Source organism: Rhinolophus ferrumequinum, chromosome 7 (assembly GCF_004115265.2).
Source record: "Rhinolophus ferrumequinum isolate MPI-CBG mRhiFer1 chromosome 7, mRhiFer1_v1.p, whole genome shotgun sequence".
In the NCBI taxonomy this organism is placed as follows: domain Eukaryota; kingdom Metazoa; phylum Chordata; class Mammalia; order Chiroptera; family Rhinolophidae; genus Rhinolophus; species Rhinolophus ferrumequinum.
This window is the reverse complement of record NC_046290.1, coordinates 81,599,297-81,626,653: the sequence shown is the minus strand read 5'-3', so window position 1 is coordinate 81,626,653 and position 27,357 is coordinate 81,599,297.

Sequence of the window (27,357 nt, the reverse complement as noted above, 5' to 3'; positions counted from 1 at the left end):
TTTGCAAAGAGAAGAGGCCACAAAGAGCTCAAGATGTCAAGGGTGAATCAAGGTTATTAGATGGATAACCAGGAGAGAGTGCTGGTGGCACAACAGGACAGTGCAGACATGTTTTACATGCAGCACTGGGACATGTTTTATACAACGTTCTAAGAGATAATAGGAGCAGTGACTACAGCAGACAGAAGCAGAGGCAAAAAGAATGGCATAAATCTTATATAAGATCTTTTCCTTGAAAGATCAGAAAGACTGAAATGGGGAAGGCAAAAATCCAGGTGTTTGTGTCTGTTGCACCCCTTGAGCTCACTGCTTTCTCGCTGCCACTGGAGGTGGTGCGTAAGTCCCTCTTGGATCCTAGCTCCATAGTTTTTGCATTGTGAGTTCTCAGAATTTATTTGAGCATTTCTTTTTCTGACTGGGTCCCAAAACAGGCTGAGTCGAACTAGGTTGACTTAAGAACCAGAATGCGTCCGCGGCCAAACTGAATAGGTCTTAGGAACCGAACTGGGTCTGACTTAGGAATTGAACTGGGTCCAGTGGGAGGCCTCAAATGAATAAAATTTCACTTTAAGGCTGAAAAAGCAGGTTAATCTTACCAAAGATAATCTTGTATTACAATGACCACAGTAGAGAATTTTTAACCTAGAAAAGCTTATCCATTTACAAGGTGCCCTAGAGAAAAAGGGGTCTCAGCCAAGCACTCACCACAAAGGTCAAAGGGATAATTATTTTTCCTCCTCTACAGTTTCTGCTGATTAAGATGTGACCTGTACTGGCTCCAGAGCCTGCAGACAGGATTTTGGGAAAACCGGCAAAATTCAGCAAATGTCACAAATCTTACCAGAGTCAGCTGCGCCAGATCTCTATTTGTGGAGCTTGGTCAAGACAGGAAGGTAAAATTTCATGCTGTCATCTTCCTTTCCAGATTCAGATTGGCAGGCAAAAAAATATTTGTAAAAATTAGATGTTGTGAATTTGCTTTCAGGTACCCATTGGTTGTCGTTCCTTTCTCTCCCAGGGACAGAATGCATTGCCTTCTTGCTTGTCTTACTTTGTGTCCTCAGAACTTGGCTTGGCACGTGAGGTTGGAGACCCAAAAAATATGGCCAGACAGATGTAAATTGCACTTCATTTGCGGCTAGGATCTTGCTGTTGCCAGGTCTCCGGGGAGCTGTCTGTCTTTATCTTTCTTGGTTATCATTGGAAGTGGCTCTGGATCTTGGGATAGTAGTATCTTTTGCATCCTCTTTGGGGATGCTTCTTGCATCCATGGTGTTGTTCGATACTGCCAGAAATATTTAGTTGGTCCCCTCTGAAACCTGACAAGATATTTGAAAGGATTTTTTTAAGTAGTTCTGTGGTCAGAAGTTGGCCTACTTGGAAGCTGATATTCAGAGCCTGATAGGAACTTTTTGTTTTAGACCTTCTCCCCTAAGTTAAATGAAACTATGTACCCAGAGGGAAAAAACATATTCCAAAGAAAAACACCTTTAAGTCTAGAACACAGAAATTTTTTTTTATTTCCATCTTAGTTAAGATCATCTTTCTCATATAAAGCAAATTAAAGACAATGCAGTTGGATGCATGAGTCAGCCTTCATGTCATTCTGGTTGCAACCAACTCTGAGGAATTCAAAACTACGCTGTCTTACAAGAGAGTCTTTACAAGAACAGATATGCAGAACTATATCCAATCAATAATTGATTTACTGTGCTTCCACCTTTTCTGTGTAAAAGCCTTTCCCCGAGATCTGTAGATGGAGTATTCCTCACCATGTCTGGTTTGGTGCTGCCCGATTCAAGTCAATTTTCGCTAAAATAAATTCTTCAGAATTTTAATGTGCCTCAGTTTCTCTTTTAACAATACGCGTGCTCCAGGACTTCACAGTCCCCACCACTATCAATTGTCTTTTAGCAACTGTGTTTCACATTTTTGTGTCTCAGTGACATTTGAGCTTGAAAGCTTCTGCTGTATGAGTCCTGGGTGGGTCCGGTGGTAAAAGGTTCAAGCGAAGGCCAATTAAACTATTAGGTCACTGCTCCTGGTGCTGCCGTTATAAAGCAAGCTGTATTCTATTTCTCGCTTTTCAAGGCCTTTCGTCCAAGATTCCAAAGTTCATTACCAGAAAAACTATGTAGTCATGGTTGCTCTCATAAGATACATGCATTCACAGAATTACAGCATACATGCAATCTTTTTTTCTCAATATATGTGTTTAATTTGAAATATCTTCTTTCAGCATAGAACAATGAAGTATTTATAATTTCCGACACAAAAGCATCAAATATTTTAGTTTTAGCTTAGCAATGTACGATAAAACAACTAACAGTAAGCATTAAGAGCTGAATCATGCCGAAATATGTTACACAGAATCCAAACTACTTGTCAGAATATTTTAAGCAATAGATAGTAGGAAGACAATGCATATATTTACATAAATCTAAGAACATTTTTATAGCATCCTATGGTTAAAATATACTGGACCCTAACAAGCCTCTAGACAAGACTCAGATTATTTCTATAATTTAAATCCCTTTTGCAACAACTTCTTAGAACAGAGTAGACGTCAAAACCTCCAGTCTGTGCTGCAGCAGAAATTCCATTATTCATTCATTCATTTCAAGGTTCTTCACTGCAAACCAAAGAAACTGTTCTAGCTCATTAAAGCAAAATAAGTACTTTATTAAAGGATATAAGTCTCAGAATCTCTGGGAAGTCCACAGAACTAGGTGTGATGACCATTCTTCCAGGAGCAATCTCCAAAAGAAAATATAAGACTATGCCAGCACCAGGGTCACCACCAGGCACAACACCATGGCTTACACTGGTGATTCCAGGTACTGGAGACAACTCCCAGGGTCTTTCAATGTGTGCCTCTGAAGGCTATATGTCCCTGCCTGGGTCATATGTTTGCACCGGGCTACAAAGCATGATGGCTACGAAAGTAAATTGCTGGGCTCTGCAACTGTCAGCGGTAGAGTCATAAGGTGAAGAATTCCCCAAACACAGAAAAGGTGTACAAAGGTGCTGAAGAGTCTAATAAACGACCAATGCCCCCTAACAAGCAACAGGGCACTAGAGGCAGGGAAGGAAAAAGAAAAATAACATGTTAAGGAACAAACTCCTGTGGAATTTGTAGTTTGTTGGGGGAGGCAAGACAAAAATTAAGCAAATAACCACATTTATAGATGTATAATTACAAATTGCGTAAGTGATCCAAAGGAGAGAGATCTGGTTCTCTGAGAGGCTATATCAACAGGACCCAACCTGAACTGAGAATCCAGAAGACTTCCTGAGAAAATGATTTCTGACCTAAGATGTGAGGAAAGACTAAGAGTGAAACAAATGAAGGGAGTTGAAGAACATTCCAGAACATTCTAGTCAGAGGAAGCACATAAATCGAAGGCCTGTGATGAGAAGGAACAGAGCAAGTTTGAGAAGGTGAACGGACCGTGTATTTACTCCAGATTAAGGTTGGAGTGAGAGAGGAACATTGTAAATAAGATTTGAACGGTAATTGGGGCTAGATCAGAGAATATTTATGTCTTCATTCTGAAAGCAAATGTTGTAGATAGGGTGCTCAGGAGAACTCTAAAATGATATCACTCTGTTGTGTGGAAAGAGTATTCAGGAGCTGTGGACATCGTGTGGTTCAAGAGAGAGGTGATGGTCTCAACTTGTACAAGATGCAGAAAAAGCCCACAGGCCACTTTACAGTAGTTTCTTGTTGATTTTTCTTCAATATATAAGTTCTATTTTGATAAGTTTTCCTATATCTGTTATTTTACAAAATTGAATTACATACATGCCTAAAAAATGTTCTGATTTTGAGAAATTTAATTCTATAAATATTCCTTTTCTGGAAACTGTATCTGGGATGACACTACAGAGTATTTGCAATTTATAGCCTAATGCATTTGGACAAGTTGAAATTCTTTGAAATTCAGAATTTATTACAAAATGCATTATGGTTTCCAAACAGTAATTGATGGCCATGGAATTAGATTATCTTTCACTGCTTTTCAGACTTCCATCAGAAAATTACCTTTTCCTGGTTGTCATATCTACTGACTCTTCACCAATTAATACTTAGTTAATTTTTGTATAAATAGCAAGAGACATCTCTACAAGAATTTCATTTATTTTTTTCTTCAATTACTTAAAATTCAGTTAGGACTGAAGATTTCTTTGAATTAAAGCAGCCTGAAGCATTAGGTTTTTTGGAGCCAGAAGACCTGATAAGTTCTGGTTTCATCACTTCCCAGGTATATGACATTTTGAAAGTGATTTGGTCACTCCCAGCGTCTGTTTTCTCAGCTGCAAAAAGAAGCATGAGAGGGCCTCCAGTTGAGTTGTAGCGAAGAACAAATTGGAGCATGTTTCCTCAAAGTGATTTGCATATTGGAAAACTAGAGCATAAGTTGTTACTAAACATAAAAATGATTTACTAAATACAGGGGAGTAGAGGGTGGGGGATGCAGAAACATTGGGGTACTTGCCAGTAAAGACAATATCCACAGTTTTTGCAGTATTTTAACAATTGTTGTCAGAATGGCTCTACCAATCTTCTTCCCCAAGGAGCTTCCTGCATACCTGCTTCCCTGACAGCCCTCAGCATTTTCCAGCTTCTTTCTAATTTTGGCCAATTTAATATTGTTAATTTAACCTGCATTTCTCTGATTATTACTTTCAGCATGCCTTCGGGTACTTACTGGTTTTGAGAAATTTCTTTTCTGTAAATTATGTTTTCCTATTGCAGTAACTCACTTGTCAATTTATAGAAATTCCTTGCTAATTATCAATCCGTTGGCAGTTTTAGACATTGAAAATACCTTCTCCGATTTAATCATTTATTAATTTGGCTCATGGTATTTTTCATGAATAACAAGTCTTAATTTTTATATAGTTATATTTATCAATCCTTTGCGTTATTTTTTTTCTTTCGAAATTTTTGAAATGTTTTCCTATTTCTAGATTATAAAAATTATCACATATTTTCTTCCATCAGCTGTATACTTTTTTCTTTGCCAATTTAGTTAATATATTTGGAGGCCACCTTTATGTAGGGTTAGGTAGAGATCCAATTTAATTTTTCTCCATACAGTGAGCCAATTTTCAAAAAAAAAAATTCTACTAAATAATTTCCGCTGATTTGTGGTAAATCTTTTAAAGTTTATTAAATTCCCATGGATGCATTAGTCTCTAAGCGTGTTATTTTCTTCCACTTATCTGTTCATCTGATCTTACACCAGTAGCTCCTTGCTTTTATAACCCTGGCCTTGTAGTATGTCTTACATACTACAGGGTAAGCTCTCCATCTTTTATGACTTCTTTAAGAAACAGACAGCCATGGACTTTCATTCCTCTCTACAAATTTTACTGCAATTTTAGTAGTTTCTCTAAAATATCTAACTGGAATCTTGATTGAGATTGCATTGCCTTTATATTCTAAGTTGAAGAAAATCTTTATCTTTGTAATATAAATTCATCCCATCCAATAGCATAAAATGACACTCCATTTACTCAGATCATCTTTTACATTTTTTACTAGAATTTTGAAGTGTGTCAGGAAAATTACTTGAAACTTAGAAATAAGGCCAAAAAGGTGGTGGCACATCCTTTCAATATCACAGAGGGGGCAAAGTCTTGAAAAGGACTGCGATGGAATGTACTTAGTTTATGTCATTGTTTACAGTTAATAAAAGGTCTCAGATTGTGAGGTTACATGTTAACTTCTAGAATTTTGTCCAGTAGATGCAAATAATTTTGTGTCTGATGAAACAGAAAACTCTAAAGATTTCTGGTCTCTCAGACATTTGTTTTATAACTAAGTCAGCAATCTTACCCTAATATTTCTCTGTTAAATTGCCTGTAAGTCCCCGGCTTCTTAAGTGTTCTTTGAACTGAAGGTAGCATCTTATTGGTTCCCTCCTTAATTCATGAGCTTAAAATCTTTGCCACATGTTCATTTTATATTTGCAGGAAAGGAATGATTTTATCTTTTGGAAAATTATAACTTGGCAAGCTTCTCCATAAAGGTCTTACATAGTCAAGGTTACTTTAACTCCTGAATACTTTAGAGTTTTATTGCAAGTGTGAATGGAATATTATTTTTCCAGAGTTTTTGATTGATGATAGCTGGTATAGAGAAACGGTTTTAATTTTTGTAGGTTGATATTGTATTCAACAACTTTGATAAACTCTCATATTGGTTCTAATAGCTTCTCTGTGGATTCTATTAGTTCTTTTAGGTAGACAATTATAATATCAGCAATTAAGGAAGAGCTAGATACTATCACAATAATACGTTTTTTAAGGTGGATAAATTCCTAGAGAATTATTAAATGCCAAAATTAGCCCTAATTTTACAAATATTTCTCTTGAGTGTTATCCTACTTCTGACTCTTAATAAAAATTCATATTTATGCTGTGCTTTCACAAAAATGACCTCATTTAGTATCAACTAAAATCTTACGAAGCAAATGTTATGCTCATTATGTGTTGAAGAAAATAAATATATACTGGGTAGGTGCATTATGAGAAGTCACAACACTAGTTGTGGTGGATCCTTGTCAAAACCCAGCTCTTGCACAATTTTCTTGAAATCTGGTGCAATTTTCTGCAGCAGAAATTTCTGTGTGTCCTCCTACTCCCATCTCCCTGGCCATCTGACTACCTAGCCAGTTCACAAAAATAACGTTGATCACAGCAGAGAAATGTTCATCAGCTAATAGAGTAACTGTATTCACACAAGGGTTTATTTTTGTTAACCTTAGATACAGAAAGGAAGATCTATTTGTTATTGGGAAAAGCAAAATGATGGTTACTCATCAGGGGTATTGTTTTCTCTTAGGACTTTAGAAGGCATAGTCAGGTTCCTATAACTGATTTAGCAGCTTTTAAGATCTGCGTGCAGTAGGGTTGCCAGACTTAGGAAATAAATATACAGGATGCCAGTTAAATTTGAATACCAGATAAACACTGGATATTATTTTAGTACAAACATGACCCATGCAGTATTTGAAATGTTTATAATAAAAAAGAACATATATATATATATATATATGTATATATATATAGTTATGTGTATATATATATGTATATATATGTATATATATGTGTATATATATGTATATATATAGTTATGTATATATATATATAGTTATGTATATATATATAGTTGTATATATAAACGAATATTGCTTAAACTCACTGAGTCCAATAAACTGGCTAATGGGTTTTCATTTTTATGTAGAGCAAGCTGAGTTCTCTACCATGGAGAAATGATTCGTGATAAAATAAAGACAGAAATCCAAGAAACATTAAAAACAAACAAACAAACAGAGAAGTACAAAAAATGCTATGTTATATATGTGAACAAACGGACTATGATTGTAACAGCTGCATCTCACATAGGCCGAGAACAGAATATGTAATGCTGTGAAGTTCTTTTACAATTGTGTTTTACCCTGAGTTCACAATATTACACTGACTGGCAATCCCTCTTCATACAGAATGTCTTTCAGCAGGAGGACAGAAAAATAACTTGTCATCTTAAAAAAAAAAAAAAATACAGAAAGGGGGAAAGATTTGGCAAAGGCAACGCAGTAACCGGTTGTGGAAAGGCATTACAAAGTCAAAGAGAGCTGGGTAACTATTCATTTGCCCACAGTCTTAATAGGAGAAGTTCCTCCAGGCTCTTAAATGATAATGAGCATGCCAATTATTTTCTCAGGGCATAGAAGCAAGATGAGGAATTACTGCTGTTTTCAGATATAATAATGACAAGCTGAACAAGTCAGAAATGTCATCCTCAAGTGGTTGTTCCTATTTGAGTAAAGACATGTTAATCACAGGTGAGTCTTGCCAGGGGCTCTCCAATCACAGAAATCAGGGTTCCTTTGCAGTCACGCATGATGCTTTCAAATCAGATCTGGTGTTAACCAGGTACCACAATAAGGAGACTTGCGGCAACCATACATCTTTTGATTTCCAAGTCAGTTGTCTATTTGTCCTTGTTGGCTGAGGGCACATATTTACTCTGCATTCAGGGCAACATAATTCAAATAGATGCCCGAGATAGAGGAAGATAGCATTGATTCATGAAGGTGTGTTGCTGTGCAGTAGGTCTTTTGACATAATAATAATTGCTATTTATTTTATACATTAAGAATTTCCAGGTACAAATACTGCATTCTATTCAAATCTAATAAGCTTTCAGAGGAAGTAACACAGGAACTTTGGTGGTATCAGCACTCCTCTGAAGTTCTTTTGTTGTTTATATTATTGTTTTATTGCTATTCATTTGGGGTTTTTAACCTTACTTTTTTGTTGTTTAAAAATTTTTAAACCTACAAAACAGTTGAAAAAAGAGAACAATAAATACCATTTATCTAAATTCATCAAAATAGTAACATTTTCGTTTACCTTTCTCTCTCTCTCTCTCTCTCTCTCCTCTCTCTCTCTCTCTCTCTCTCTCTCTCTCTAACCTTCCCTTCTTCTTTTTCTTTTCTTTTTTTTTCTTTCTTTTTCTTCCTTTGTCTCTCCTTTCCTTCCTCTCTCCCTCCCTCCCTCCCTCCCTTCCTTTCTTTCTGGGCTAATCTTCTATTTTTTTTACATAAGAATATGTGTGCTTGTTTATTGAAACACTTGAAAATAAGTTACAGACACCAGGACAGTTCATTCCTAACTACCACACATCTGCTAAAAATAAGAGTGTTCTCCTATATAACTACAATATCACTTTCATATATCCACATTCCAATTTCCCCAATTGATCAATATTGTCTTTTAAAATTGATTTACTTTTTCAATATAGGATCAATTCAAGGTTCACACATTATATTTGACTATGTCTCTTTATTATCTTTAATTTCTTCCACAAAAGCACTCTGCTTTTGATTTTTTTTCATGACACTAAAAAAGTACAGTTGTCTTACATCCCACATTGTGTATTTAATTTTTCTCCACCATTAGATTTAGGTTAAATATTTTGGCATAAGTGCTACATAGTACATAGGCGATGTTGTATAACTTCTATTGTATCATGTATATATTACAAAGGTTCATTTTCCTTGTCATTTAAAAAACATAATCCATGGGATGCTTTGAGTCCATGTGAATATCCTGTTACCCTCAACAACATTTTACTCAAAAGTTTTAGTATTCTTTGATGATCTTTGCTTGAATCACATCTGGCTGCAAAATGATTTTTTTTTTTAAATTCTCTTTTTTTCCACATTAGTGAATAATCTTCTATAAAGAACAGCTTTCCCCCATTCCTTCTTCTCGCTCCCTCTCATTTTTCCATCTTTTCTCCCTGAATTATGATAGATATATATTCAATGTGATAGAATCCATTACCATCATTATTCTTTTCAATGCTCCAGTTGTCCCATTTTGGCAGGTGAAAGCCCCTTCATCCTGGCTTCTGTTATTCTCCTGACATGACCCCATTCATCTTTAAGCACTTTCTTGCTTTAAGACATGACAAAATATCCCAGACTTCCCTTGTATTTTCCTTGCCCCAGACCTGGACTTAGCCATTTCTCCAAGAAACCTTGGTTCAATTCAGTTCAAGCCAATATCTATGTGTTGTAGCCACAGTGAAGAAACAGCATAGAACCCGCTACCCCCCAAAAAAAATAATACTAATAAAATTGGTTGGAATGTCAAGACTGATGACACAGCACAAGAGGGTATGAAAAGGTTTATTACTTACATGATGAGGCGTTCTGAGAAGAGCAGGGCAGGCCTCTCGAGCTGGACTGAAAATGTCTTTCAAGAGCAGGGAAAGGAGACCGGCATGGGTTCTAAAGTGGTTAGAAAGTGAAGTTGGCTTGAGGGCTCCTGTGTACAGGCACATGCTTGTGTGGCTTGAGTGTCGCATCAGCACCAAAGGAGGAAGCAGCCATACCTTCTTATCAGCTTGTCCAGAAGCGGGGCTGAAGGCAAGAAGGAAGAGTGAGGTTTAAGGTGTCAGCAGTCAAACCTCAAAAGTGGAGTCATAGTCTTTAATGTACTGCAGTACACTTACATTCTTCTATGTAAGCCTATGCGATAGAGATCTGTTACCCAGATACTTACTCTGTGTGCCCTAATCTCCTTCGCCAGGCACATGCAAAGTACATGGAATGAGAACACAAGTCTCTTCATGCCCCTTGCAGGGGAAACAATCTCTATTAATAAACAGCATTATCATCAAAATCCTTACGCCTTTCCAAGGTACTTGACATTCTCAAACTGTTTCTAAATCAGTTATGGACAGGACTATCAATTTTCTGTTTAGAAAATCAGCTTAGAAAGGCATGTGCTTTCATGACGTCAAAGGGCTCCTTGGAGTCAAAGATTTTAAGTTCATGTCTCAGGAGAACACAAGATGATTCTCAGAGCTGTATATGTCATATGAAATGCTAAATTAGAGCAGCTCATCATTAAATTGGATAAATAGAAATAACCACTGCATTTAAATACTCAGAAAATAAAGCTACAGATCTTTGTTAAAACAAATAGTGATAATAATGATAGCAGTTAACACATATCGAATGCTTTGTGTTCCTAGAACTCTTCCAAACACATTACAGTCATCTCTATAACAGTTCATTAGATTAAATATCATATTAATATTTTCCCAATTTTGCAATGAGGAAATTGAAGCCCAGAGAGGTCAAATAATGCCACCAATATTCCACAGTGGATAAGTGAAGGGGTGAGGATTCAAACACAAAGCAGGAAGACAACATTTCAAAACAGTATTTCAGTTCGGAAAGCAGAGCACAGATTGATTTCCACTAAAAATAGGAAGTGCCAAACAGGCTCAGATTTTAACCTAGTCAAGATGAATTTTTATTCTGCTCTATTTCATTTTCACCTCAGAATATTAGGGGTACCACCCAATATACCAAGTAGCCAAATGACTAAACATTGGGCAGATGGATGGACTGTGTGGACATTTCCAGTCCCAAGGATCACATCAACAATCAATTTAGAACTCAGTTATGTATGCCTTGTTGGGTTCCCAAAGCGCTTCCTTCTGCTGAAATCCAGATATAGTTACATAGTGACATGATAGAGGCATTGATTTCAAAAATAGCCATAGATTGATTGGTTAAAAAAAAGAATTGTTCAACCACTGTTCGACCTTCAACTTTGGAGATCTCAATATAACATGTATAGTGTTACACTTTACATGATTTATATTTTTCTGCGCACTTTCATTCACATCTCATTTAATCTCCTCAATAACGCAATGCTAATTACAGAAATTTTGCATACACAGACGTGGAACAAATATGTTATGTAATCAACGTATATACTGAAGTAATGTGCATCAAATATCATACATTCCCTTGGCCTATAACGTCGCTCAGATGGCTGTAGCAATCAGCAGTGCCACAAATATAACCATTGACAAAATGACACACTCAGCCAGCTGCCTTTCCCTTGCTTTCTGCCCCCGGCTTCTCTGCGCACTGAGACTCTGGGCTGTGCTGGGTCATATGCAAACCTGGAAATGCAACCCTTGATCAACAGAGGATACGAACTGCTAAATAAACACTCCATTTTCCTTGTCCCTGGTGGATAACTCTGAGGCACATTCTATACAACTACAAAGGGGCCTTGGCAGCACTGAGCCCCAGCTGCCCCCAGCCACCTTCTTAAAAAAAATTCATCTTGGGATTGGCTTCCTTCCTCCCTGTTTCACTTTTCCCAATTTGTCATGCCTATCCTGCTTTATTAGATTTGGTTAGAGTAGTTAATTAATAAATAGCTAATATATACATCAAGAAAAGTCATATACCTAGGAAATCATTCATCAAGCCCTTGTCATGGATCTGTCTTGTGGGGGGAGGAGCGATTTAAGCAAAATCAGAGGGTTTGAGTAACTCATAAAAAGAGTCAGTGAGTGCTGGAGTGACAAACCAGGTTCTTCCATCCCTTATGGGATATGGATTAAAAGCATGGGTTCTCAAGTCGGATTCACTTGGGTTGAAACTAGCTGAGACATCTAGAGAGTGTGCCTTGACTTCTCTGAGCCTCAACTATTAACTTGGAATGTTAATAAAAGTAATGAAGCAATGCCAACTTTGATTGAGTGCTTCCATGTGTAAATTATGTTCTAAGTGCTTAATATATATTAACCTACGCACCTTCACCATAACCTTATGAGATATATACTAGTATCATGACCATTTTACAGATGAGTTAAATGGGGTACAGAAAGGTTACTATGCCCCAAATCACAGAGCAAACATGTGGCACTTCAGGGATTCCAGCCCCAGATAATCAAGTTCTAGGGCTCACATATTTAAGCACTATTTATTAGATTTACTGCTTCCTCACAGAGTTGGAATAATAAAATGTAATAAAATAAAAATATAAATCATTTAGAACAGTACCAGCTGCACAGGAAGTGCTTACAAATATGAGCTGAAAAAGAAACTACTTTTTAAAAAGTTTGAAATCTGATGGAAAAATTGACAACAAATATTCCTTTTCTATCCATTTATCTTTGTTCTCTAATGTATTTTCCTAGACTCTTTTGTCATTAAAATGTTACTGCCCTTCCATGTCTCTGATTGGTTGATGGTTTATCTTTCCCTTGTTCCTGGTCCCCAGTGACCTTCTTCAATTTCTCTCACTTCTTCCTTTTAAGCCACATTTTTCTCAATTTCAAGACCACTGACAGATAAACATGAGAAACATCAGAGATAGTTTATTTTCATGACATTCCCTTCAGAATGTCACCAGCATAAATGTTTTTGTGGCATTTTGGACAAAGCACCCCAAAATACTTTCCCAGAAACACTCAATATTTGTCAGACCCTTCAATATGTAAGTGGAGGTTTCAGGGATCTAAAGAGATCAACAAAAAGGATCTACCTGGCATTAAGGGTGCTGCCTACAGTCTGAGGTACAAGCAAAAACAGCAAATACGTGTAATAAACACTTTATTTGATTCATTGGCAAGATCTTCTCTTTCATTTTAATGAATAGTCTAAATGCTAACTCACTTTAACCTTTCCTCTCAAATGACACCACTGAGGATAATTTGCATATGCAAAAGAGTCACACAGGAAACTTAAATTAAGGCACCCGACAACTTTTCTAATTATTACATTTTTCAAGACTGCCAAAAATATTGAACTACGGTCTGGACAATTTTCGCCTTGTGGAAGAATATTGCTTATGGAAATCTGAATGGTTCTGCTGATCACTAGTAACGCCAGTAGATGACAAGTACATGGTTCCACAATTGACACACTTTGTCTCCTTCGGCAACCTTGAATTATGCTAAGTTATAGGAAAGTGATATACTAGTGACTTGACTCTTCTTGGGATTACAGAGTATGAATTAATTTAATTTATTTTAATTATGTAGGCATTTCCCAATGGAGAAACGTCCCAGGTACTGTAAGTAACTGCAATGTAATATCTTCTATTGAACAATCTATTCAAAATGGTTGGCACATTGAGATTTCCAAGCTTTGCAGTAGTTCCTCTCTTCCTATGTCAAGGAGCTGCTTGTTCTGCTTTTTGGACAATAGTTAATTTAATGAAAAATTACCTACACATCAGGACACCTTAATGTATCCACATCTCACACTGAATATTCTCCCTTCCCTGAAGAGTTTACACATTGATCACTTGTTTCAAATTAAGCAATTGAAAGGAAAAGCAAAATTTTCATGGTTGGCAGGAGCCACATATTAATTGGTATATGTATCGGTCTAATGTCAAGGATGTGCCTTTCCCTGCATCTTAGGCAATACTATTCTCAGGCTAAATGCAGCAGGCCTCAGTGCTAATCATACAAATCTCTAATATCAATCTTGTGTGTGTGTGGTGTGTGTTGTAATTTAATGTTAACTGAATATAGATTCCCATATTAAACATTCTGAAATACTGTGTCCTCTATAGCTTTATCACTTGAAGAAGTTGTACAGTACTTGTAAACCATAATTGAAATAAGATTTTTTTTTAAGAGGGAAATTTTTAGCACCACTTTTAGACAGCACTCTTGTTTCAAGAATCAGAATTCTTAGCAGCGCCTTACTTGCTTGTTTTAAGAGACTCTTCATTTTCAGTTGATGGTTACATCTCTAAATAGATTTCACGCTACCTGCTCAACTAGAAAAGCTCACATAGCTCTCTTAACATTCAAAGAACACTCTCTTCACTCAGCATCATCACAGTCTAATATGTATCCCAGAACCTACTAAAGTACAAAATCTTGGCTGGTCTCAAAGTCTCACAGAAAAAAATGTGTTTGTGAGAGTATTTGGCTCATTTTATCCCACTCTTCCACAGAATGTTCTTACATTCCAGGATGCACCTGAAAGGATTTAATAGATCCTTCCCTGTGATCCTGTGAAGTAATCATAATGACTGGTGTTAATGACAAAAGAAAGTCCTACAGGGGGAGGGATCTGGGTGTAAAGGACTTGGTACCGCTTGGGAAAAGCCCCAGTTTAGGAATACACCATCATGTAGCCGTGGAAAGTTCAATTTACTGTATTCAAAAACAAGAAAGGGGTTACTTGTAAAACCCAATTGAAGATGGTCAATTCAAGAGGAAATTCTGTCTAAGGGAGGCACTGGCAGAGAAGTTAAGTGCAGATCTAAGAGAGCAGTCAACCTCTGAGGTCAGAAACCAGGTCATTAAGCAAGGTTAGCAGGGATGGGCACCCTAGGCAATCAGCTCAGAGGACAGCCGCTCACCAGGTGTGACACGACCCTGCTGGTTCTTAAAGACCTACCACAGCAACAGTGCCTGGCAGGAAATATTCAGGAAAGATTAAATCTTTCCTTTCTGCAGCTTTGATGGCTATGCATAGCCCCATACCACCCAGAATCATCCTGTGCTGCCAGAAGGCAAGCAGCTAACCAGTGAGCATGGCATTTTTATAAATTTCTCTCTCAATTCTAGAATGCTTTCATTTAAAGGAACATTCTAAATAGACCTTACAGATAATTTCAGAGCTGGGGGACCTACTAGATTGCCAATATGTTGTTTTCACATGTATTCATTTCGTGCTGACTCTGCCTCTCTCTGTGCCACCTTTCCTCCGACACCACCACCATTACCATTCAAAGCACTAGCAATCATCAGCAATATTACCAAAAGTTACCAAAAAATTTAATTTGAAGATCAAAATGTTTTCAGGGGCTGCCAAGTTGCTGATGCTGAGTTATCTAAGCCAGTGCTTCTCAAACTTTAATGTACATACAAATCTCCTGGAGGCTCCTATTAAAATTCTGTAGTTCTGGGGTGAAATCTGAGATTTTTGCATTTCTAACAAATGCTCAAATAAAGTCAAAGCATGCCTGATCTATGGACCACACCCCTGAGTCCCTGGTGATTCAGAACCCGCATAATTGTCCAATACTCCAGGCGCTTCTTCAAATTAGAATTCAGCCTAGAGCCAAATCAAATTCTCCAAAGCAAGGGTTCTCAAAATGGGGTCCATGGGTCTCTAGCTCTGGCATCAGACTGCTAGATGCTAGTCCCAGCTCCTCGGCTTACCTCCTGCGTGACCTAGCTACTAAATCCCTCTATGCCTCCATTTCCTCATCTTATAGAATAATACAGCATAGACTCTGTCTCATCAGGTCATTGCAGGGATTATTGTGATGACTCGGGTAACATGCCTCGCACAGGGCTTGTCATGTTAATCAAACAATAAAGGTTAGTTGTCCTTCGAGGATCCTAGGATGAAACTTCAGGGCAATCTATGAAGACACTGGAATTATTTCTAAAATGGTCTATGTGCTTAAGTTTGTTTCCCTAGAGAGAGTCCATATCTTTCTTTAGATTCTAGGTGGAATCAATAACCCCAAGAAGCTTAAGAATCATTGATCAAGAGTGACTATGAGGTCCAGAGCTGCCCTGGTGTCCACAATATGGATCTAAGGAAAAGACACATTTTGGCACAGCACAGCCATAAGCCAAACCCCACTGGGTTGGGGCACAGGCATAAGCAGAGAAGACAGTAAACTAACTTTTTACTACTTTATAATTACTGTCACTGTCACCATAATCTTATTAACAGTGCTTGTCCATTGGGATAAGGTTCTTCCTGGAACTCACATTCTCTAAGGGCATAAAATAATACAGTGGGAAAACTCTCTCAGGTCACCAATCACCTAATGTAGGTAATACACTCAGTCTTTAAACAGCATCATGTGCGTGGTCAGCATGCCCTATTCAACAGACCCCAAAGGGACAGTTCTGTCACAGCATGTCACTGAGCTAGGCACAAAGGAAGGAAAATACCAAACATGTCCTGACTGCTTGTTAGGACAGAGTCAACTGTGAGCAAGGTAGGCAGAAGGGACAATTTCATTGTTCCTGAAGGACTTTCGCATTTACAAAGGTTAATTGCAAATAGCAAATAGAAGAGCAAAAGAAAGCTGGAGAAAATTCAAATCACACCCAAGAACAAATTTATGAACCATAATCAGAGTTGAGGGAACAGTGCAGGCAAAGCGGAGGTAAAGAAAAACAATACTTTAAAATCTTCTTCCTTATTGTTTAGTGGGCAAAAAGAAGCCCAGTTTCAGAAGAGATAGAGGAGGAATTTTTAAGTGTATCCTGTGGAAGATGTGAAAGCATTGAATGAAGATTCAAAATACTCCTTTTATCGCTAAAACTAGTTTAAAGCAATCCATATGACTACACAGAATATTAGGACGTACCACATAGGAGGAGATTTTATTCTTAAGATTCTGAAGTAGGCATATGAAGGCAAATATGTATGCAAAATAGAAGGCCTTGAGGATTAAAATAAAATACATTCATTGAATATAGTTATAAAATCTCAAGGTGAGAAACTGGTTTTCATAGATACGCACCCAAATACCCAAAAGTGAACTTGATTTTAAATTATACAAGTAAACACTATGCTATGGAAGCTCACTAAAATGTTACAAAGGGCAGCCCTTTTTCAGACTTTCCATAACCACAGCATCACTCCAGGATACATGTGGATAGATACCATGAAAATAATTTCTATTTTCAGTTATAATACCCAACTTTAATTCTTACAAGGATGACTAAAGCTGATCTAATAGCTGATGCAATTTACTAAATTAGATTATTTGCTCAATTTGTAATAAGTTTTAAGTCACTATGCATATCACAATTTGAGTAGTTACCACTAAATCCTAAGGTTATATTATTTTTCTACAAGAAATAATCACACTAAAATAAAATTATTTTATAAATTTTAGAAATGATACTTCTTAATCATAAACTATATCCATACCCCAGTTAATTGTATATTTCATCTGGATATTAAAAAACCATATAAATCTATAAACTGCTAGAAGAAACATAAGAGAAAGCTTCAGGACATTGGATTTGGCAATGATTTCTTGAATGTGACACCAAAAGCACACACAACACACAAAAATAGACTAATCAGACTACATCAAACTTTAAAATTTCTGTGTAGCAAAGGAAACAATCAATAGAGTGAAAAGGCAACCTACGGAGTAGGAGAAAACATTTGAAAATCGTATACCCAATATGGGGTTAATATCTGTAATATCTGAAGAACTGCTTCAACTCAACAAGAAATAACAAATTAAAAAATTGGCAGAGAATTTGAACAGACAATTCTCCAAAGAGGAGAAATGTCCAACAAGCATATAAAAAGATACTAAACATCACTAAACATAAGAGAAATGCAAATCACAACTACAGTGAGATATCATCTCACACCCATTAGAATAGCTAATATCAAAAGAACAGAAAATAACAAGTGTTGGTAAGGATGTGGAGAAATTGGAACCCTCTTGTGCTCTTGGTAGAAATGCAAAATGGTACAGCCATTATGGGAAACAGTATGAAGGTTCCTCAAAAAATTAAAAATAAAATTACTATATGATCCAGCAATCCCACTTCTGAGTATTCATCCAAAACAATTCAAAGCAGGATCTTGAAGAGATATTTACGAGTATACACCCATGTTCATAGCAGCATTATTCACAAGAACTAGAAATGGAAACAACCCAGTGACTATCCATTGACAGATGAATGGATAAGCAAAATGCTGTATATATACCCTATGAAATATTATGCAGCCTCCAAAAATAAGGAAATCCTATCACATGGGTACAGAATTTCAGTTTTGCAAGATTGAAAAAGTTTCTAGAGCCTGTTGGTCAACAATGTGAATATACTTAACACTACTGAAACTGCACCACTTAAAAATGATTAAGATGGTTAAATTTAATGTCTGTGATTTTATCACAATTTTAAAAAATATATATATCTGGGTCTTAACTATAGAAAATATTGTTTAATTTCTCTGGGATGCAAAGTGGACATTGGGGTTTTTATAAGCCCCCTGCAGATTTATCACTGCTATATGGGACCATGGGCTAGAGTTGCTAGAGCTTCTGATGTTTTTCAGAGAAGGTAAAATCAGTATATTTATATAACAGTTCTGATTTTTTTAATGCTGTGAATGATTTTTTAAATGTGATGTAAACCCAACACAGCATTTGCAGCCTCTGGGCAAGTGATGTCTGACTTCCTTCTAGTTTAAAATTTCTATGGATTAAAATTAGTTTCGCAGTTGTCTCGGTACTGGCCTCCTTACCAGGTGACTCTCCCCTGGCTTTTAAATCTTCCCTGCATGAAGTACTCATCAATAAAACTAGGTCACTTTCCACACTGGGAGTGTCACAGAGGCCGATCACGGTTACAAGTCCTCAGCTCCACGGTGGGTTATCGTTTTGGCTAGTAAACTGATTGGCATCTTTGGAAGAGTTATTTCAGGCAGAGAACCTGTTGTCAAGTTAAATGTTACAATGCACTCCTCCTAAATACATTTACCATACAAAAGCTGAATTGCTTTGATGTAAATAGGAGTGGGGAAGTGGGAGTGAATGAGCATGCGCCATTTGCCCACCCCATCAGCAGACGTTTCTGTCCGAAGTGGACTCCACAGCCTCTGTGTAGATTCAGAGGAAAAGCTTCAGAGCTGGAGGAGGGAAAGTCGTGAGTCAAACCTCTTCATCCCTGCTCTAAACAGAGCAGTTGCTGCTCTTATCAGCTGTACAGAGCTCCCACTAAGCTTTGTTCGAAAAGGGGGTTCGACCACTTTAAAGAAGGAAATTGAACAATCCTGACCTAGATTAGGGTACCCAGCATGCTCCTTGGTTTTTTCAGGTGACGCCAACAGAGATAAAGTAACCACACAAATAGAAAATATAAGCACCAGTGAATAGTGAATAGATGGGGGAAAGGTGGGATGCTGAGGCTCTCAAGCAAACCAAACAAAATGTTACTACTTAGAACAGAACTCCAGTTTGGGGGAAGCGTAAGTAGACAGATGTCAGCATGGAGACGTGAGGCCCCGTAGCCCCACAGCCTGCTCACTGTTCTTCCACGTAGAGCAGCATTCCAGGCTGGACATCAATGTCTGTGGGAGTGAAAAGCACGTTTAGCAGTGAGGTTAATACAGGTCTACAACATGAAGTTTTAGGAAAGAGTAAAGTAACCAAGATTATTCTGTCAGGATAAAAACACCATGAAGACTCTTAATATTAAAAGACAAAGGCTTCAGAGGCAGCAAAAGAAATAAATAAATAAATTAGGTTGTATCAGAATTTAAACATTCTATGCATCTGCAAATTATACATTTGATAAGAGGTTAATATGAATATATAAAGAACTTCTACAACTCAACACCAAAAAAAAGAAAAACAAAGGGGAAAAAAAGAAACAAAACCGAACAAGCCAATTAAAGAATGGGCAAAGAATTTAAATAGGCATTTCTCCACAGAAAATACACAAATAGCCAATAAGCACCTGAAAACATGCTTTACAGTACTAATCATTAAGGAAATACAAACCAAACTACAATGAGATACCACGTCGCACTCATTAGGATGGTTATTATTTAAAGAGAAAGAAAAAATAAGCATTGATAAAAATGAGGAGAAATCGGAACTCTTGTGCATTGTTGGTGGGACTGTAAAATAGTGCAGCATCTTGGAAAACATTATAGCAGTTCCTCAAAAAAAATTAAAAATAGAATCACATGATCCAAAAATTCTACTTCTGGGTATATAAACAAAGGAATAGAAAGCAAGGACTTGAAAAGATATTTGTCCATCCATATTTATAACAGCATTATTCACAATAGCCAAAAGGTGAAAGCAACCCAAGTGTTCATCAATGGATGAATGGATAAACAAAATGTGGTATATATACACCCAGTGGAATATTATGCAGCCTTAAAAAGGAAGGAAAGTCTGACAAAGCTACAACATGGATGCTTCTTGAAGACATTATGTTAAGTGAAATAAGCGAGTTACAAAAGGACAAATATCGTGTTTCCACTTATGTAAGATAGCTAGAATAGTCATAGAGACAGACAGTAGAATGGTAGTGTCAGGGTTTGGGGGCCAGAGGAAAGAGGAATTATTGTTTAATGGGTACAGAGTTTTCATTTTTCAAGATGAAAAAAGTTCTAGAGATGAATAGTGGTGATGGTTGCAAAACAATGTGAAAGCCACTGAACTGTATACCATTTTATAAAATGGTTAATATGGTAAATTACATGTTACATATATTTTACCACAAAAAACAAAATTTTTTTAAGACAAAGACTGAGAATCATGAAAGCACGTTGGCCTACTTGCCAAGTGAGTCTCATAAGGACACACCAGCCCTAAGGACTTAATATATATTTCTTCTTCATAATATCTTCCTACGTTGTTTGGTAGACATGAGAATCTGATCCATGAGGGTAAACTCTGAGGGCATCGTCTATGGCAGCACTGATCACAGGACTTTGAGTTAAAGGGGAAAATCAATGGAAACAAGAAAGAAAGCTTAGAAGGGAAGGGTTGGTTGAGGATAATGAGGTGAGAAAGGTAAGTGAAAACATTTCAGGCCAAAAGATTTTGGTGAACCTGATGATTCTAGTACGTTATGTGCAAGGCAACTTATAACAGACACCAAACTACTCATTATAACAGGGTAGATTAAAGTCTGCTGGTACCGTTTATGAGAATGAAGTCTTTAGATGACTGACAGTCCCAGTGTATAGAAACAAGGGATTGTCTTTCAATCACTGAATGTAACATAGAGAGCAATTAAGGATCCTCCTTATGAAACACACAAATTGCCTCATGGATGCTGAAACAATCTTGTGGTTTAGAATACCAATGAGTTTACACATTTTAGAACACTGAAAGTTCTCTCCCCACTTCCTCTGAAAAAGTGAAGATCCTGATACTTTTTTTTCCATCTTCCCTGCATCAGAAATCTCTGAGAACCTCACACATGGTTGGCATGGCCAGTGTCACCCTCAAACTTTCTTAAAGGAGTTTAAATATCAATGGACAGTGAATAATGTAAAACTAACAATGAATAAAGAACACACCAAAATTGATACTTGCATGATTTGAGAATTAATAGCAAATTCACAACAAATAAGAGAAAATTCCAACAAAATAAGCTGGGAAAAGCTCAAAATTTTTTTAGTTACAACTGTAAAGAAGACTTTTCAAGAAAACATTGTGCCAATGAAGCTTTTGGCAAGGTTTAAGTACATAAATTTTCAACCATTGAAACAACCAGCTTCAAGACTAGATGCAAAGCTCCCAAGTTCATGGTGGTGCTTGAGGGTACCAGCCCCTGTGACTGAGTGAAGGAAGAAAATAAAGACATGAAAGACACACAAGAAGCTGCCAATGAACTCCATCAGCAAGCAACCGCCTCCCCAATCCAATGTCAGCACAGTGGTGACCAAACACCTGAAGTACATATCAGAAGGATGTATTGTGTCCACAGACATGCCAAGCTTCAGAAGGAAAGGCCTGTCCAGGTGAGCAAAACATAACTGACCTATGTACTTTCCCTCATTTTACTGAAACTCTTCTTGACCTTGAGTTGCTGAATATTCACATCATAAAAGCCATGTTCCATTTCCTAGAGATAGCCATTTCAGTGTTTGGGGTTCAGACAAATCCCTAAGGCATAATGATCATCCACTTCACAACAGCCCAACGTCCACGAGACCCCGCAACTATTATTTCTCAGTATTTGACCTTCCCAAGCCCACCCAGACAACTGCTATATTTCCTCCAAAACATTTCTATCAAACCACAGGAGCAGTGCTTATTGGTGTGACAATTGCCCATACTGCTTGTGACTCGCAGTCACGTCTCTTTGCATAAAGATCACTAAGGCTTACTGTCCTTTCTGTGTAGAATATAAAAAGGAATAAAACCCATTTTTGTAATCAGAGCATATTTTCCCTTATGACATAGCAATCAAAAATAAAACATTCACTGACCATCGAGCCTTAAGAGATGATGTTTAAACGTCCAGCTTTATGTTTTAGTGGTCATTTCTTACTGAAACCATAATCAACTTAAATTTGATAAACAGAGACAAGATTATGGGAATAGCAACTATTCCAATCCCGGAGAGGCCTAGACTCCCATTACTTGTTATTCATTAGCCTAAAAGTATTTTGAGATTCAGGTCTATGAAATTCCTTTTTAACCCTAGTGAAGGTCTTGCTCTCTTTTTCTCCACATTGTAAAGAAAACACAAATTCAGAGTTAATGCAGATCAGTCATGTGGGGGCGGATTGCTTTTATAGTGAGATATGGATCTGAGTCTCAGCTGTATCATTTACTAGTTATGTGTCCTGACATGAGTTTCTTTATGTCTCTGAGCCTCAGTTTCGTGTCTGTAAAATGGGGCTGAAAATGCTCACCTCTGCTCTCTGTTGAGGGTATTAAAAGAGGTAATGAGGCTTGACGCAGAGCCAGGCATGTGGTATTTTCAAACTTGAGGTAAAAGGAGGCTAGGCAATTCCTGCTTTCTGCTATGTGTTCGGAGGAAGGTGAGGAAGACGTGTAGAAAAAGAAAGAGGAGAAATATCACATCACAATGCATTGACATATCATAGGTCCTCTAAGATATATAGCTATGTTAACATCCTCTCCAATAGAAACCCAGAATAAAGGACCCACCTTATGCAGCCATCTCACAAAGCAGGTGTAGGCCTCCCACCGTAACATCAGGAGTCCAAAGGGTTGTATTTAACTTCGACTTGTATTCACACACATCCAGATGTGAGGATGAAATCATTTCTTTAAAAAATTACAAGGAATTTAAAGATGTCCCTTTATCCCCAGTCTCTAACATGAGGGCTAGAGGATTTCCATATTTATCTCCCTTTCCTCTTCACTTTAGATCTGCCATGCCCCACTAGGACGTATTTAGTCTATATGCTTTTCTTTCATCGGTGTTTCATGAAAAAAAAAAAATCATCTATTCATGTGTTGATCTAGTCTTTGTTTCCTTCTAATTAGTTTTTTTCACATCATATCACAGAATGATAACTTCAGGCGAGCCTTGAAGAGTAAACTGCAGCCACGAACAAATTCACAACAAGCTGAAGGTCAGCAGCACACCAGTGAGGCCAGGGTTTATTTCTTGGATAATAGAAATATTTGACATGAAAATGAAAAGCAGAGTCAATCAGTTAAAGAATCTGGCACAGTGGCATCCGGAGGGGTAGGGGGAGGACCACACACGAAAGAGTTCAGAAACCAAGGAGACATAATGGACAAACCAGCTCGTTGCCTACATGTTCCTGCTTCTCTCCCTAAGATTTGAACTTCCTTTGAATCCAATTATTTAGGAGTGCAACCCTTTCCAGCTCTGGGAGGATTGAATGCCTCTAGTAAAATGCCAGCATAAATGAAAATTTAATAGCTTTCCACCTGCAGCACCTGTGCAGACAAATTGTACCAGGCTACAGACAAGTTGAAGGGCATCAGTGTGTTATAGATAGAACAGCTGGTCAAGTCCATGTTCATTGTTGAATGGCTTCTGTAATCCCGTTTGAGCTGGAAAGGAATCTCTAGAAAGGTAGTTAGCTCAGAGCTTCCATGCAAGAAGCACCTGTCATCTAAACAACTTTGTGGAAGCTGCCTATCCTCTCAGCTGTGGCAAACCATGAGAAAAACTGCCACTGAAAAGAGTGACGATGTTAGTCAATACATCCTTTCTGAAGTGACAGAGCAGTCCCTATTGCCACTAGTTCAATGTTGTAAACAACATCTGACCCAGAACCTGAGTCATTTATCCAACGCCTTCCTTGAATAAATGAACACTGGATTATTCACAATGCCCTTTTGGTCCTTGTTCCACTGAGAGGTACTTTAGCTACCTATTTATTTTATCTACTGAGAATACTCATTCTAGGTCAATTGTGCCTGCTCTAAAAAAGTCTCTAAGTATTCTTATGAAGAAGAGACTGAAAAAAAGAAAGTCTTTTCAGGAACAGAGTAGTAGAAATCTTATAACAACCCAATGAAGTGCAAAGTACTTTCTTAGTACCAGAATAATCCCAGTGAGTTGCAAGCATAAACCTTATTATGGAGATAGCACATTTTTCAAATGAATGTTTCTTTCTTTGTATTCATTAGCTGAAACATGCCCTATCTTCTCATGCAATTACTAGTTATTAAAGTTCTTTCATTGAACTGTTTCTTGAGATCTGCTTCTTTGTTGATTTACACCCACTAGCCATCACTGACACCACCCTACTCCAGGGCTTCTCAGTAAAAAGGAAACGAGAAGGTTGCACATACACAAAACATATGTTCATACATGCCCTTCAAAAACTAATAAACCACATAATTGAAAAATAAATAAAGATAAAAAGAGACCCCTCCAGAGAGTTCCGGTCAAGATGGCGCAGTTTGGTAAATGCTGTGCTTACCTTCTCTCAGGACCACAATCAAAATTACAACTACAAAACAACCATCACTGAGAATCACCTGAAGTCTAGCTGAAGTCCTACAACTAAGGACATACAGAAAAAGCCACCTCAAGACTGGAAGGAGGGGCAGAGACATGGAATGGGCTGTCCCAAACCCACATGTGACCATTAAAAATCAGGAGGATATCTCAGCTTCATAGGTTCCCCCAGGAGGAGCAAGTGATCCCAGCCCTCTCCCCAGCCAGGATTCCAGTGCTGGGGAGAGAAGTCCCCATACCTTCTGGTTGTGAAAACAAGCGGAGATTGTAGCTGAGTTAGACGAAAAGCAGCTATTGTCCCAGGCACTCCTCTTATAAGTCCCACGCACCGACTTACTCACCATCAAAATCACTGGCTCTGAATTCCAGCACTGGGGGCAGCAGCTGGAGAGACAGCAGGGACATATGGTAGGGAACTGAGTTGTTCTGGCTTTGGGAAGGGGACTGGAAGGGCAGCTTTTCTCGGACAGAGGAGCTGACGGAAGCCATTGCTTCTTTGTTGAGGCCCTCCTCTTCCCTGCGTGCAGACACAGGTGGCTGCTATATCTGGGTTTCCATCAATCCGGCTAACACCCGTCATTCACCCATGCCCGTAACTGAGACCACATCCTACCCAACTTTGGGCACACCCAAGCCACTCCAGTGGCTTTTCATACAAAACCACCTGCTTTGACTCATGCTGCAGACTTTGCTAGGTCTCTCAAAGGTTGCAGAACCCACATAAGCAGCATCTGGCTTCAGCATGCCCTGTACCCCCTCCCGGCACTAGCCAGAGCTAGCCGTGGTTCGCAGCTTGGCCTCTCAAGATACCTGCAAGCACAGCACAGGCGGCGGCCATCTGCAGATTGCTTTGTGGCTTTATGACTGCCCAATTAAAGTAGTCTTTGAGAATATTGACAAAGTACCTTAAGAAAGAACTTATACTTTGCTCCTTTTCTTCTTTAATTTTTCAAATTCGAGAACAGTGTGAAAACAGTGGAGAACAGCAGTTTTATTACTCATTTTTAGTAACTAAGAAATAAAAGAGAATGAATGACCACCCGTTCACTTCCCATATTCATTCTTTTAAACTTGGTCAGCAGCTATCAACTTAATGAAGTATTCCTGTGACACCAATCACTATTACATGCAGACAATTGAATTCAGCAGGACTCAATTATTGCAAATGACACTGTAGTCATTCTTAAATCATTAACTGTTTTATTTTTCCCTTAGTCATTTCACATAACTGATTCCTACCCTTAGATGCTTAAAGTGGATATATTTAATATAAAATCAGTAGTGCCCTTGTGCTTTTTGTAGCATTTTTGCATTATATATATATATGTATAATTATGTAAGCAGTACCGTAGCCAAATAATGTGTGCAGGGAAGTATGAGTTAACCATAAAGAAAAATTTACTTTTTCCGTTATTTAATATCTCTTGAGAGAAGGCAACTTGACAACATTTTTTTTCTCAAGAAAATGACTTCATATGGGTTCTCCCAGAATCATATTCAGTAATAAACATTCTAGTTTAAATAGTTAATTTGAGAAATGGAAGAAATCCAGGTAGGAAAGTTAGAAAGTAAGGAGAAAGCAAGGTGTGCAATTCGCTGGAGACTATTGTGGACAACTGGAGCTAATTCACAGAGAAACTGGGACACACAATGATTCTACCTGAAGGGCAAGGGCGCTGGGGGCAGTTGTGTACCCACTCCCATCCTTCATTGGTTGAGGGCTGCTCCAGGGAAGCTATTAATTCCCCTCACTCCCACCCTGCTGTTTGTGCAGACAGAGTAGACATCTACAGCTTCAGAAGAGATCTGGGCTAGAACATGGCAGGTGCCCGCAGTTGGCAGCCTCTGCTGAGTGCAACCGAAGGGTAGATTCTCAGAGATCTGGGAGAGGCACTAAATGAATTGCCAAGAGAAGACATGTGGCAAAAGCAAATTCAGAGGGTTTCACAGGGGATCTTAGCGTGATTATAGATAATAAGAAATTTCTCTCAACAGGGCCTGAGGTGCAATTATTCTCTCCGTTACCATTTACTAAACAGTTCCTGTTTGCCAGGTACTGCAATGAGGGCCCAATGTGCATGATCTCCTTTGACATTCACAACAATCCTTTTATTGTCGTCACCAATTTGCAGATGAGGAAGTTGGGCTCAGAGGGATTAAGACGCCAACCCAGGTCTCAGTGATGCCAAAGTCTTTCTGCCTCCCAGTCATTTCAAAGGCTTCTAAATTGCTGTCAATTTGATGTCAAGTGGCTCCCTTCCCTGAGCCAGGCTTAAGTTTTCTTCTTTTAAAATAAACAGTAGGGTCTGTATTGTAGGATACTAAGAGACTTAGACCAGTCTATACATAAATATGTATTGAACTATATTTTGCTGAGCATGGATATGCAATCAGCTCTGGAAATTCTATCTAAACAACATCACAGTCCACCACTCTCATATCTTTCAAATGCCAACCTGTGTACCAAAAATGGAGAGACTCCCCACTCAGGTGGCTCTGCCATTCTTACAGTGGGGATGTTACAAGAAGCTCTCACTTAGCATTTTGCACCT